Source organism: Trichosurus vulpecula, chromosome 6 (assembly GCF_011100635.1).
Source record: "Trichosurus vulpecula isolate mTriVul1 chromosome 6, mTriVul1.pri, whole genome shotgun sequence".
Classification (NCBI taxonomy): Eukaryota; Metazoa; Chordata; class Mammalia; order Diprotodontia; family Phalangeridae; genus Trichosurus; species Trichosurus vulpecula.
The window spans coordinates 88,454,559-88,470,339 of NC_050578.1; positions in this window are offsets into that span (position 1 = coordinate 88,454,559).

The following is a 15,781-nucleotide window of genomic DNA, read 5'->3' on the forward strand; positions in this document are numbered from 1 at the left end:
ATTCAAACCCAGGCAAGTTATTTAACCTGAAATTGGACTCAGACAACTCCCTGTGACTTATCTGGTCATTCCTAAATGGGTTGAGATGAATGATAAAAGAATTCCTGACACATTATCTGAAATGGTCACTGGATATGAATCTCAATAGAAATTTTATCACTCAGGTTTTGCCTCTTAAGTAACCCTGATATTGTCTTCAAATTCAGAGAATGTTAAATTCTTTAACTTGGCATCTCTAATCAATTGCCTGTATGCTATATATATATATATATTTTTGTCCTATCCTGTCTGTCATAAACTCAGAATTTAAAGGTGGGAGGGATCTTAGGGATATCGTCCAGTCTCTTCACTTTATTGCAGTCTAAAGTCATAAGGTTCGTTTGGCATATAATATAACTTAGCTGAGACTCCCACCTTCCCATGCTAAGTCAAGGTTTCTGAAACTACAGAGAAAGAGGTTGACGTTTCAAACTGTATATTATATTTGAAACTTGAGTGGAGAGGAACCAGAATTCCTGAGCTATGGCTCTACGAGAGGCGATACTGTCCACTTGTGGTTCTGTTACTTATTTTGGCAACAAGCATGGAAAGGCTGTTAGGAATCTGGGGGAAGGCTAGATTTCATAGGTTCCTGTATGATTGAGCTTCCTGGTGTAACTGATGAGGGCACAGTCTCTGGGAACCCCTTGAACCCTTGAACTCTCCTTGAATCTTGCCACTCGACCTGGCCTTGGCCTGAGGCTATAACCATTAAGCCCAAATGCCTACCTTGCCCAGTCCTCTATTGTCCAGCTGTTTCCCACCCTTAATCCTGTTTCCTGTCCTTAATCCTGATCAAAATATCTATACCCTAGCTGGCTACCCCAGCCCTTGATGGGTTGTCATTTCCATATAGCCTTCAGATATTTTCCCCCACCCGGGAGTCTGACCTCATCCTTAAGTCCCTCCCTAGATCCCTCTTCTGGTCACCCCAGACCACCCCTCAATCCCTCCCACAACCTTTGTGTATATAATCTCCATCTTGCCTCCATGAGGGTGGTCAGAACCAATCTAGCTCAGATGGGTCTGGCCCTTTTTCCTTACAGGCGTTGCAAGGGGTGGGATCTCTCGGGGCAGGCTTATTTGGCTAACTCTTAATAAACTTTGTCCTTTCCCTTGGCTGAGAAAGCTTGAGTCGAATTCTTTTGGCAGGACCCGGCGTGTCGGTACTTTGGGGTGTCGAGCACCTCTCACCCCAAACCCTCATCATAACCAGTGGAAAAGAGAGTAGCACCATGAACCAGAGTGATGTGGTGGTGGTAAGAGTCCCCTAAAGATCCCACTCATCCATAAATAGGGATCCCAGAGCCTTACAAGTTATATAACCAGGTCTCATTGGAATTTCTCCATCTTCACATAGGAAGAGATCAGGACAGGCCTTTGTTCATCTATTAGCTCATGGAAGGAGGCCGTTGCCCTATCTGGCATCTCTTCATGGATGAAATTCGCATCAATTCACCATAGATTTTTCTTCATCTCTTTTTCTATCTTCTGTGACTACTCTGTGGCTCTAACCATTCCCATTACATAGTAAGACATCTACAATAACTCAGAACTGGCCTGGGGCATATAGGGATATAAGAAGGACCTACACATGCTCAAATGTGACCATTACCAATTTTTTTCATTCAAATGTTGACCTTTGTTTTCTTCTTTAAAAAACAGATAATTCTACAGAGTTTTATACACTAAGCCCCCAATATCTTAGTATGATTGAGTTTATATATTGGCTTTTGTATGTGAAAATAGGAATTAGTGATACCAGGGAAGCAGGGGAACACTGTCTGGCATATTGGTGGAGGAAGTGGTACCTGATACAAGGAACAGGACAAAGAAACAGGAGACTGAAGACATATTTCGTTCACTTCCTAATTTACCTCAGTATCAGTTCTTCCCAGAAGATCAAACAATACAACTTCTGCTGTTTGCTCAAAGTGGGGCTCAGTTTCTTCATCTATTAAATGGGGTATTTGGACTAGAGTAGTTCTAAGGTCCTTTCCAGTCCTAACACTCTCTTGTAGCTTGTTAATCTCAGTTTTAACCTGGGGCATCTCTAAATATGGCCCCTCCAACTTCTAGTCACTTCAGATATGAAGAATTCATACATTTTGCAATGGTATCCTAATATCTCCAAATGGCATTTTTAGCATCAGACTACATAGACAGAAGTAGAACACTAGGCAGATCACTACTTTTTCACATTAGAATTTCACATGTAATGCATTCCCTATAATTTTCTCGGAGGATCTGAGTTCAAATATCACCTCTGAAGCACAGTCACCTTGGGAAAGTTATATCTTCTCTAGAAGATATAACTTGTTTTTTATATTTATATTCTCAACATGTAACACAGTGAAAGACATAATAAACACTTAATAAATGCCTTTTAATTTGTTCATTTGTAAAATAAGAGATTGGAATAGACAGTTATTGATTCCCTTCCATCTCCAAAAGTTTACTTTTTCACATGCTAAGGAGAAAGCAGCTACTTACACTCATCCTATTTCTTGGCAATCCTAGGCCTCATTTGACAACACTTGTGCTCTCACAGGAGGTTGAGACTCCATGATTCATATTACAGGCTTACTGGATATGTGACTGTTTCTTGTGTGCCTTGCTTATTTCTCTGTGTTTTCTTCTGATACATTTCCCCTAAAGCAATTGACTGTCTATATTAAAAATCTCAATACAGCATAACATTTCACTATTTTTTTACATTTATGTTAATCCCTTGAGGCTATGCAAGTTATACCCTTCTTGTCTCTTATTTTCCAGATGGGATGCTGGAGAATGCAATGGAAAACAAAACATGGAGAACACTCCAGGTATTTCAAGCATAAGTTATATGTTTACATTCACAAATACACACAACACAATCTACAACAATGTATTCAGTTGAAGAGGCATTCATTAAATATATACTTTGTTCCAGGAACTTCAGCTATGTGCTAATTGTTGGAGACACAAAGAAAGGGAAATGAAAAAAAATTGCTATCTAAAAGCTCTAAAAGTACATTGGGGGAGACTAAATGTAAACAAAACAAAAAACCTACGTAGAAACATGATGTACAGAGGATAAAATGAAGATTATACTAGAGAAAAGAGGCAGTAAGAAAGACTTCTTGTAGAAGGTGGGATTTTAACAGAGACTTGAAAAAATTTAGGGAATCCAGGAAGTAAAGATGAAATGGGGAGAATTTTAGGCATGGTGGAAAACCCATGAAAATTCCCATATCAGGAAATAGAGTTTCTTGTGAGGGACAGCAAGGAGACCAATGCCACTAGATCTCAGAGAACCTGGAGGGAAGTAAGGTATAAGAAGACTGGGAAGGTAGAGAGGGGCTGTTATAAAGGGATTTAAAAGTCAAACAGAGCAATTTATATTTCATCCTGGAGGTACTAGGGAGACAATTGGGCTTATTGAATAGGGGAGTGACATGTCAGACCTACTTTTTTAGAAAGATCATTGTGATAGCTAAGTAAAGGATAGCCTCAAGTACAGACATATTGTCAAATTCAGCCAGACAGTTGTTTTTATGTAAAAAGGTTCTGGAGATTTTAGTGGACTCCATACTGAATATGAGTTAAAAGCATGTCAAGGCAGCCAAAAGAACCCATGCTGTTTTATAATGTTAATTAAGAGAAACATAGTATGATGTCCAAAATAAAGGTGGTTATAATCCTGTTGTATTGGGTTTTGCTCAGGCCTCATCAGTAAAATTATATTCAATTTAGAGGACACATTTAAAGAATAATACTTCTAATGGGATCTTGGGGCCTTGGTCAGTGCCCAAATTGCTTAACATGGAGACATCCTGCTTCTCTGTTTTTCCCTATTGGATGGGTGGTAGTAGTCTCCCATGATTGGCTGCACAATCATCATAGGCTGTGTCTTTGAAACCAGGAGACAAAGATAGTTTCTTTATTGTGTGCTTTTTCTTGATGTGTCCAGAAGTATACGATTGCCCTTAGTATGGGAGAGCAGGTACTATGAACTAACTGAGAAGGGCACCATGAACTGAACTAGGTGGGAGAATCCCTCCCCTCCCACCTTTTGTCCTGGCTCTGAGGGATGGGCCTGGGTTATTTGTCCTTCTCACTTTCAGGATTCCTGGTGGGATGTTGTAACAAGTTAGCCTATCAGGGATGCTGAAGAAGCCAGGGTGCCTGAGACTTAGGGGACTGCTGAGCTAAGCTATGAACTTAACCCTCTCCCCTCCTCCCCCAGATTGAGGTAGGACTTTAGAGTGAGAGAGTACTAAGTACCAAGTACCAGGGAATAAGTTTGTATATTTGTGATTGTACCTTTGAAGTAAATATTTCTTTGTAAGGGCTAATTTTGACTGTTAGTAGTCAAATGGAACTGAGGTGAAGGAACACCTTTAGCGGGGACTGGAGTCATTGACAAATGGCCTCCCTTAAGTGTAGCAGAGAACACTGGGAGAGGGGTAAGATGTTACACCTGGCCTTCAGGCAGTGGGGGCTAGGATAGTTAGTGTTATATATTGATAAGCTTGTATGTGACCAGAGGAGTTTATAGAGGCTGATAACGAGAATCCAAACTGTGTCATATTAAGAACCAGGAGCACTTAGATCAGATAAGAGAGTACTTGGTGGGTGTGGGTGGGAAGACGCATTGAATCAAAGATTTCTTTCAAGTATTTGGAGGACTCTCATGTAGAAAAAAGAATTCAGCCTGATTCTTTCCCCAGGAACTAGGACCAATGGTGGATGCTGCAGGAAGGCCTGTTTTGACTCAATATAAGGGAAAATAAACAAAAAAAAAATAAAAACAAGTAAAACAAACCCTTTCCTGTAATTTAGAGATGTATGAAATGCTGTAATGTATTGCTGTTCACTGATGGTATTTGATCAAAAGTTGAGCAACCACTTGTCATTCAATCAATCAACAAATATTTATTAAGCACCTACTATGTGTCAGGAACTTTGTTAAGTTTGTTAACATTCCTTTTCCTCAAGGATTTTGCAATCTAATGGGAGGAAGACAGAACAGAAAAGGAAGCTGAAAATCTGAGGGGAAAGATACCTAGCCAAAGGAGAATAGTCAGGTAGGAAAAGTCCAGGCCAGCTTGGAAGTCCTCCTTAAATGGAGGTTCTGAGAAGGTCTGATACTGATGAGGTGTGAGTTCCACAGATGATGTAATTTTCCAAGAAGACGTTTCTGGATCTTGATGGAGAAATCTGAAGGAGTGATGGTAAAAATAGGGGGTAGTGAATGAAGAGATAGATGGCTGGCCTACAAACCCTCCTTAAATGAAGGTTCTGGAATGCACTCTCTGTTCCACCTTCCAATCAGAGGAATATTATAAAGGGGATCCTGACTCATTTGTGGGTTAGCCTTTGAGATTGGAATAGATCTTTAAGGCTCTTTCTAGTTCAAAGTCCTGTGGTTCTATGAAATCATTTATCTCTTCTAAGATTTCCACTCTGAAAATAAAATAAGCTGTTGTTGTAGACCATGAATAGATTTCCAATCCTGGTGAAAGTGACAGGTAGCAAATTGGTAATCATTTTTTCCTCTATTCTCTTATCTTAATTCCTTCTTGGACAATTAGTTTATATACATTTTTTTCTCCTTTCCAAATATGCAACTCTGAGCTTACGACATTGTCTTCTCAATGCTTTTAACTGTTATAAGTGTGTGATAAGACACAGAAACACATTTTATCTAAGGTCGCTTCTATGTTGTCAGATTCCCTGAAGATGCTGTAGCAAAAGTAAGCATACTTTTGGTTTTCCATTATATGCCTATTCTCTAGCAGTGACTGACATTTATTTACTAGACAGCATAGCCAAAATATCAGTGGAGAATGTACTGTGCTATCTTGGAGTGTTCCCAAATCAGGCATTTGCTCATGCCTCTATGGTAGTATCCCTATAGAGATCTAATATTGATTTGTCTTGACATCTTCAAGAAATATGATTTGGCTGAATAATAAGTCATCAACACTTTAGGTGCTTTAGGTCTCCCAAAGACACTCTCCATAGGACTTGGCAAAGGGGTATTTGGAGATTTCCTTTGTAAAAGTTGTGCTTGAGGTCCTAGAATTGAAACTAATACCACCAAGCATATCCAGGGGAAGTGACAAAATGTTTGGGCAATGAGAAAAGAAGAGCAGCATTACCTGAATTCAGTATATGTGCAAAACTAGATTTCTCTCATGACTTAAAAAGCAGTTCCTGCATCTTGTACATCTAAAACTAGGCCAGCAAAGATACATGAAGTAAACAGAAAAACAAGAATCAAATATTAATATCATTCACTTGAATTCACGTACACCATACTCCTTTAATTTAAAAGCACCATTTCAAACACAATATTCTAAAACTATACACTTCAGGATCCATATATATATGTATATACATACATATACAAACATTATATATAATATATGTATATGTATACACACATACACATATATTTACCTAATTGATATTCAGTAAACTAAGTAATGACAGTTGAAATTCTGACTATGGTAACTATACAATCATTAAGGTTGTATTTTGGTAATCACTTCCAAACTTCACTATAACGTTTGTCCCAAAGACTGTCCCACCCCAACAGGATAAGGTTTTGATGAAATATTTTGTGGAAGGAACACATTCCTATAACAAGAACTTCAATTCAGAAGCATTATGTTCTAGTTAGTAACTTGAGAAAAATTTGGTTGGCCATCATGTAGCCATTACCCTTGAAAAGATCCCTTAGAAGTTGTAAGGAAGACAAATTCAGTTTCATGTAATATTAGAGCTAAAAGGGATTTGAGAAACCATGTCTTCTGGCTCCCTCTTTCTGTTGTGGAGGAAATTGAGGCCCAGAGAATTTAAGTCATGTTGAGACAAGTCAACAATCATTTCTTAAGGCCCTATTATGTTTCAGAAACTGTGCAAAACCCTGGGATTCCACAATGTATCATGTGGTTGCCTCAATGTGTATGTGGCTCCAAAGGAGGTAAGAATAGATACCTTTAGAGTAGGAGGTTGGGCCCAGAGGCTGACCCCTCTGCTTTCCTCAGAGAGAGCATCTGCAGGACTAGACTTACATCTGTCTGGTCCCTTAAATATTGTTATTCTAGAGGAAGAAACTTTAAGTTTCAAGCTTATCTCTTGATTTCTATTTATTATTGGGGAAAGAGGGGAAATCCAAGCTTTATATCCAAGGCTTGACTCCTTTCTCAATAGACACCAGTTCCACAATGAACAAGCACAGCAAATTACATAGAACCCATTTATCCAAGTAGATAGCAAAACAGAAATCAGAAATTATTCATATGACCATATGTATCAGACAATACAGGTTGAAGGAGTTCTCACATTTGGAACGACACATCTCAGCTCAAACAAGAGCGAGGGTCCAGCTCTCACCCAAAAGAAAAAAAAATTCCTGAATTCGGTAGCATAGCAAGCTAAGGATAAAGACATCATAAATACTGCCAGCGTCTCTCATGCTGGTTTCTTCCCAGGATCTTTGTCTCACTTCAGCAACCATCCTCTCTTTTGATGTTAAAAGTTAGAAGACACTGGATCTTTTCCCTTCTATTCTAACCAACTTTAAACCCTGCCACTCTCACAAGTTTGGGGCATTGATCTCCACCAATGAGGAGAGAGCTACATGCCAATGAACTTTAGGGCTAGGGTTACAAGAGAAAGAGAAAAACGAAGGCCCCAAGCCAAACCAACCAACAAATAAAAACAATCTCTGCCCTCTAGGATCATATGGAGGAGATGGAGGAGTACAGTGGAAGAGACCACATACAAAAAGCTATGTATGAACAAGATATAAATAGGATAAATTGGAGATAATCTTAGAAAGAAGGCTCTTAAAATTAAGAAGTACTGGGAAAGGCTTCTAGTAGAAAGTAAGACTTCAAGGAAGCCACGTAAATATGGAGGTAGAGGTGAGGAGGGAGAGAGTTCCAGGCTTGGGATACCACCACTGAAAATGCCCAGAGTTGAGAAATGGAGTATTTCGTGGGAGGAATTGTAAGGAGACGAGTGTCACTGGGTCGTGGAGTACACATAGGGAAATAAGATGTATGAAGACTGGAAAGGTAGGAAGGGCCCAGGTTATGAAGAGTTTGGAAAGCTAAATACAGGGTTTTATATTTGTTCCTGGAGGTAACTGAGAGCTACTAGAGTTTCATGATCATATATTTGTGTTTTAGGAAGATTACTTTGACACCTAAGTGGAGGATGGGCTGAAGTGGGGAAAGACTTGAAGAAGGGAAGCCAATCAGAACACTATTGAAGTAATCCAGGTGTGGGGAGCCAAACTCTAACTGGAAAACCAATAGAGCACAGATCCTGTTACATGCCACCTCAGCCCCACCCTGGAAAAGAAGTGGGGAACTATGGAAGTAGAATGTGACACATCTTGTCAGATGTGGTCACTCTGCTGGATGTTTTCACTTTTGTTTTTGTTTTTTAAATGAAAGGGAGACTTCAAATTTGGAGGCAGAACTAGAAATCATTATCATCTAAAAATAAAGACATTGTAGGATGCTAGATCTAGGGCTAAAAAGTACCTCAGATGCCATTGAGTCCAAAAGTTTAATTTTACAGATTTGAAAACTTAAAAAAAGAAACTTTTAAAAAATCATAATTGCAGATGTTGTCAAAGGCACAAGAAGCCATTCCACTCTTCTCAGCAACAAACAATTAAATTCATTTTCTAAATAGAGAAGGGGAAAAGCATTTATTAAGTATGTGGCAAGCACTGTGCTAAGTGCTTTACAAATATTATCTCATTTAATCATCACAACAACCCAGTTAAGTGGGTGCTATTATTATCCTCAGGCAGATAGGTGGCATAGTGGATACAGCACTGGCCTTGGAGTCAGGAAGACCTGAGTTCCAATCTGGTCTCAGACACTTACTAGTTGTATAACCCTGGATAAATTAATTTAACCCTGTTTGCCTTAATCCACTAGAGAAGGAAATGGCAAACCAATCTAATATCTTTGCCAAGAAAACCCCAAATGGGGTCACAAAGAATCAGAAATGACTGATTAACAATAACAAAAAATATGATCCTCATTTTCCAGTTGTGGAAATTGAGGCAAACAGAGATTAAGTAATTTGTTAAGAATCAGACAATTTCTGAGGCTGAATTTGAACTCAGAGTTTTCTAACTCCAGGTTTCCAGCACTCTATCTACTATATACTGGCTGCCTAATATGTTCATTAATTTGTCTTTTGTTTTCTCTCTTTTGTAAGTCTGTCCTCTGATTTATTCAGTGGGGGAACCCTAGCTAAAAGCCCGATTTTGCCCATAGCAGATTAGCAAATTTCTGTGATGTAACATCTCAGTGAGCCGCCTGAGTAACTAAAGGGTTAAGTGACTTGGGAAGCATTTGGGTCAGAGATAGGACTTGATTCGGGGCCTTCTTGTCTCCAAGGCTGGCTGTCTCTCTACTACTCCAGAATGGCTTTTATTTATGAATTTGTTCATTTAAAAAAAAAACAAAGTTATTTATAGGGTGCAATGTTTATATTTTGCTGTCCTTCCTAAATCTGCATCGACATATTGTGACTACATTTGTGGAGATTATTTTGGACAAAGGTCTCACATGGATACCGTTAGGTAGCAATCAAAGCAGCCCTACACTCAATTCTTTCTTTGTAACTATTGGCTCGTTCTACACTACACATGATGAAAACTTTTAGTTCTTTGCTACAGAGATGATAGATGCTTAATTCAATTATCACTTCCCCCATGATATCTAGGTAAATAGTCTAGGATTTTTCTTGTATTTCCTTCTAAGGGCCTGTGTGTGTGTGTGTGTGTGTGTATACAATTAAAATTCCTTTTTATAATATGTCTAAGAACTCCCTGTATAATTATACTTTTAGAATTTCATGCATTAAATATATTGCTTTACAGGATCAAATAGTGTTAAAAATAAAGGATAAGGAACAGAAAGATTTAATTTTGGCCTAGTATAGCATTATTTAGAAGATAAAATACTTTTAAAAGAAGTCCTTTCTGCCCTTGAGAAACAAATCTTTAACCATCTGCTAAAACACTGCACTTTAAATTTGATCAGAATACTTTACAGCTGCAGATGCAAAGGTTTCTGTACAACACTAAGGTTGGTATGTTCAATCCCTGGTGGGGTGTCTTTTTCCTATTCATTTTATGCTTCAGGGAGTATTTTCAGTGGGTGATGAAGGGTCTCAAATCTGCCCCTACCCCCACATGAAGTCAGCTTATCATAAATCATCATCTACATTTTAGTTTTTACATTAAATAGGAAAAAAAAGAAATCAGTGAGGTAAGAATATTTTTAAAAAATAAGGCTAAATCTGTTATGATACCTGTCACCTCTTTCTTTCTATTTCTATGTTGGGATCTCAGTATGCTCTATGGAAAGCATTTCAGCTACATTTAAAATACTTCTCTGAGATACTGAGATAGCAAATGGTGGTATGCCTACCAGCTCCCTAGAGATTAGCTAAAGAGTTTGTCTCTTTCTCTGTAGTTACCAGAATTAAAGATGAAGAGTGGGCTTTGCTTGAGAATTGCACTGGACTATCAGATACTCCATAGGGTTTATATTATTGAATAAAGGAATTCTCCACAGAGGAAACAGTAAAAATGAAGTCAGATTAAGTAGGGGGCTATTATTTCTATGGCAAATGATTTCTCGAATTTATAAAAAGAAGTCCATTAAGTAATAACTTAATGAGTCACAGTCGAGTTAAAAAATGCTATCATCTATATTAAACTGATGAGGTAAGGTGCTCAGGTCTTCTCTTGATTTTGCAGTTGAGGACATGGGCTTAAGAAAGTTGACTTCCCCAAGAAAGCAGAGTTATTCCCAAGTGACAGAGCCAGGACTCAGGAACTGCCAGATTTCGTCCTGCAAGATCTTTTATTTGTTAGCTTATTTTTTGTTTTTATAATGTGTTCCTATAATCCACGCATGGTGAATCTTTTCATGTTGAAAGGCTGCATTAATATTGAGGTATAATCAAATAAGGCTGCATTCAAGAAACTCCAATTGGATATACTTAAAAATGTACATTGTTTTGTAAAAATATATTTATAATAGAGAGAAAGAAGGGAGGGAGATGAGCATTGTTTAAAGTTTACTCTTATCAGATTTGGTTAAAGGAGGGAATAACATACACTAAGTATAGAAATCAAGCTGGTCCTACAGGCAGTAGGAGGGGACCCTGTCTCTTTTTGAAAGTGTTTGCTTTTGATTACCTCCTTCCCCATCTGCCCTCCCTTCTACCATCCCCCCCCGCTTTTTATCTCCTTCCTCCTTCTTTCCTGTGGGGTAAGATTCCTATTTGAGTGTGTATGTTATCCTCTCCTCAAGTCAAATCCAATGAGAGCAAGATTCACTCATCCCCCTCACCTGCCCCTCTTCCCTTCCAATGAACTGCTTTTTCTTGCCACTTTCATGCGAGATAAGTTACCCCATTCTATCTCTCCCTTTCTACCTCTCTCAATATATTCCTCTCTCATCCCTTAATTTGATTTTATTTTTTTAGATATCATGCCTTCACGTTCACCTCACTCTGTGGCCTCTGTCTATGTGTGTGTGTGTGTGTGTGTGTGTGTGTGTGTCTGTATTCCCTTTAGCTACCCTAATACTGAGGCCTCATGAATTATACACACCATCTTTCCATGTAGGAATGTAAACAAAACAGTTCAACTTTGGTAAGTCCCTTATGATTTCTCTTTCTTGTCTACCTTTTCCTGCTTCTCTTGATTCTTGTGTTTGAAAGTCAAATTTTCTATTCAGCTCTGCTCTTTTCACTGAGAAAGCTTGAAAGTCCTCTATTTTATTGAAAATCCATATTTTGCCTTGAAGCATTATACTCAGTTTTGCTGAGTGGGTGATTCTTGGTTTTAATCCTAGCTCCATTGAGCTCCAGAATATCATATTCCAAGCCCTTCGATCCCTTAATGTAGAAGCTGCTAGATCTTGTGTTATCCTGATTATGTTTCCACAATACTCAAATTGTTTCTTTCTGGCTGCTTGCAGTATTTTCTCCTTGATCTGGGAGCTCTGGAATTTGGTGACAATAGTCCAAGGAGTTTTCTATTTGGGATCTTTTTCAAGAGGTGATCAGTGGATTCTTTCCATTTCTATCTTACCCTGTGCCTCTAGACTATCAGGACAATTCTCCTTGATAATTTCTTGAAAGATGATATCTGGGCTCTTTTTTGATCATGGCTTTCAGGTAGTCTAATAATTTTTAAATTATCTCTCCTGGATTTATTTTCCAGGTCAGTGGTTTTCCAATGAGATATTTCACATTGTCTTCCATTTTTTCATTGCTTTGGTTCTGTTTTATAATATCTTGATTTCTCATAATGTCACTAGCTTCCAATACAGTTTTGAAGGTAGCATTTTCTTCAGTGGTCTTTTGGACCTTCTTATCCATTTGGCTAATTCTGCCTTTCAAGGCATTCTTCTCCTTATTGGCTCTTTGGAGCTCTTTTGCCATTTGAATTAATCTATTTTTAAGGTGTTATTTTCTTCAATATTTTTTTGGGTCTCCTTTAGCAAGTCATTGACTCATTTTTCATGGTTTTCTCGCATCACTCTCATTTTTCTTCCCAATATTTCCTCTACTTCTCTTACTTGCTTTTCCAAATCCTTTTTGAGCTCTTCCATAGCCTGAGACCAATTCATGTTTTTCTGGCAGACTTTTGATGTAGGCTCTTTGACTTTGTTGATTTCTTCTGGCTATATGTTTTGGTCTTCCTTGTCAACAAAAGAAGATTCTATAGTCTGAGTCTGAGTCTGCATCCTTTTTCCCTACCTGTTCATGTTCCCAGCCAACTTACTTGACCCTTGAGTTTTTCATCGGGGTATGACTGCTAGTAGAGTAGAGAGTACTTTGTCCTGAGCTTGAGGGGCTGCACCACTGTCTTCAGAGCTATTTCTACACAGCAAGCTCTGCCACACCAGCATTCCTACTCCCCCAAGAACCGCCAACCCAGATCGTGACTCAGATCCAAGCAGGCTATGCATGCCCACTCTGATCTGCCACTTAATTCCTCCCACCAGGTGGGCCTGGGGCTGAAAGCAACTGCAGCTGTAGCTCTGTGAGCAGCCTCAGAGCTGCACTACCTCTGCCACCCCTGGGGCAGTGGCCTACCGCGAATTCCTTTCACTCTGTCCCAGAAGCTTTTCCCACTAACCTTCTCTGTTGTCTTTGGTGTTTGTGGGTTGAGAAGTCTGGTAACTGCCATGGCTCACTGATTCAGGGCGCTATGGCCTGTTCCACCCAGCTCCTGGTCTGCTTGGTCTGGGCACAGCCCATGCTGGGCTCTGGTCCACTAGGCTCCCAGCTCCATGAGATAGACCTTACCCAGCAACCATCCAGACTGTCCTGGGCTGGAGCCCTGCTTCCTTCTGCTATTTCATGGGTTCTGCATTGCTAGAATTTGTTCAGAGCTATTTTTATAGGTGTTTGGAGGGACCTGGGGGAGAGCATTAGGCAAGTCCCTGCTTTCCAGCCGCCATCTTGGCTCCACCCAGTAGATCCAGAATCTTAAGGAAGAAAATGACTCCTTGAACATCATTGGGCAAGGGGAAGCCATCAAAATTATGAGATCAGGAAATAATAAAACAAAATATAAGGAAGGAAAAAATAGAAGAGAATGTGAAATATGTCATAAGGAAAACTACTGATCTTGACAGTACATCAAGAAGAAAAAACATAAGAATAATCTAATACCTGAAAGTTATGATTAAAAAAAAGAATCTTGACACAGTAATACAAGAAATAATTAAAGAAATTGTCCTGAAGCATTAGAACAAGAAGGGAAACTAGAAATAGAAAAAAAATCCACTGATCACCACCTGAAAGAGATCCTATGAAGAAAATCCACAGGGATATTATAGTCAAATTCTGAAAACCCCTTAGTTCAAGGATAAAATGTTTTCAGCAATAAGAAAAAAAAGAGCAATTTATAAATGGTGGTACCACAATTAGAATCACACAAGACCTAGCAGTGGCAACCCTAAAAGACCACAGGTATTTTATACCATATAACACTACATATCGGAGAGCAAAAGAACTGGGCTTCCAACTAAAAATATCATTCCCAATACAGCTAAGCATCACTCTGAGTGGGAAAAAGGGACACTTAATGAATTATCAGACTTTCAGGACATTGTGAAAAGAAAAAACTGAACCTAGTAGAAGATTTGACATATAAGAGCCAAAAGAAACATAACATGCATACCAAAGACCCATTACAAGGGACTCAATAAGGACAGTTTATCTTTTATGTATGAAAAATGTAAAACATATGTCTGAGATTATTATTAGTAGTTGGCTAGTTCATAAGAAAGATTGGGGTAAACCTGAGCATGATATGACTCCAAAAAGTAAAACCATTCAAGAACAGCTAAAAAGAGTAATTATCTTATTCTAATGGGGCACAAGAGGAAGAACTGATACAGAGGAATTAGGTGGGAAAGGAGGGCTGTTAGTTCTGGAAGCCTGCTTTCATTGGGAATGGGTTTAAGAGGGGAACAATACATTTAAATCTAGAAGAACATAAAAGTCTTCTAAATTTATAAAGAAATAAAATACTAAAGGGATGGGAGGGGTAGAGAATAAGGGAGGGATCTTTAGAGGCTAGGGTGAGGGAATAGGTCAGCTGAGCATATAAAAGGGTATTTAGATTTATGGGAATGGGGGGATAAGGGAAGGATTCTTGGAGTCGGGGTAGGTTAAGTAATAGGAATGCAAGGTAGTGAGTAGAAGTAGAGGACTCAGGAGGGATAGAAAATAAGAGATGCACACAAACATAGAAACAAAGATTAGGAGTAGAATCTATTAGGGAAAGCATACATATGCTTATACACACTACATTTATGTGTATATAAATATAGGTGTATGTATATGTCTATATCTGTACATCAATAAACCATGTGGCCTTGTAGGGGGGAAGGGGAGGAAGGAAAAAAAAGAACAAAGTAAAAACTATACAGCAGAGAATAAAAGAAAGCATACAAAGAAGCAAAGAAATGATGGACAGCTCTCAATACATCATGTGGTATTAAATATATAAGCTTTCTTGAAATGGAAATTTGTTGCTATATATTTTGAATCCTCTCTTTTGCTCTGCTGTGCACATGGCATGTTTTTTCCTTTTCTTATTTTATATTTGAGTTTTAATATTTAAGTTTTTTTCTTTTTCTTTTCTTATGTATTTGCTTTTGCTTTTCATATTTTAATTTCTGCAATACAACCTCTAATTTATAATATTTGTGGTGCTTAATCTGTGTTATAATGCTGATAAGCATTGAATTTCTTTAATGTTGATACTACAGTATCACAAAGCAAACAAATCATCTCATCTTTAGCAGAAACAAGATAATATTGCAATTCCCAATGCTCATTAAAAAAAAAATCTATTTTTTTTACTTCAGTGTTCTCTTGGTCTTCTTTGATATGATGGACTGTTAAGCAGACAGAATTAAAAAATACTGTTGGGCTGTGCAACTATTCACAAATTCCACTTCAAAGAGAAACACAGTACTGTTGTCAAAAGCTGATAACAGACTGATGTACTTGACCCCCATAAACTCCCATCAACTAGCCTTGTTTGGTAGTGTTGCCAGTCAGGTGGAGGAAGTTAGAACTAAATAATGAGTGTAGAAGCCATCAATTTAGCCTTTATGTCTTACTAATATCCTAAATGTGCTGGTCAATCTGGGAGGATTATTTCTTTGCAACATAA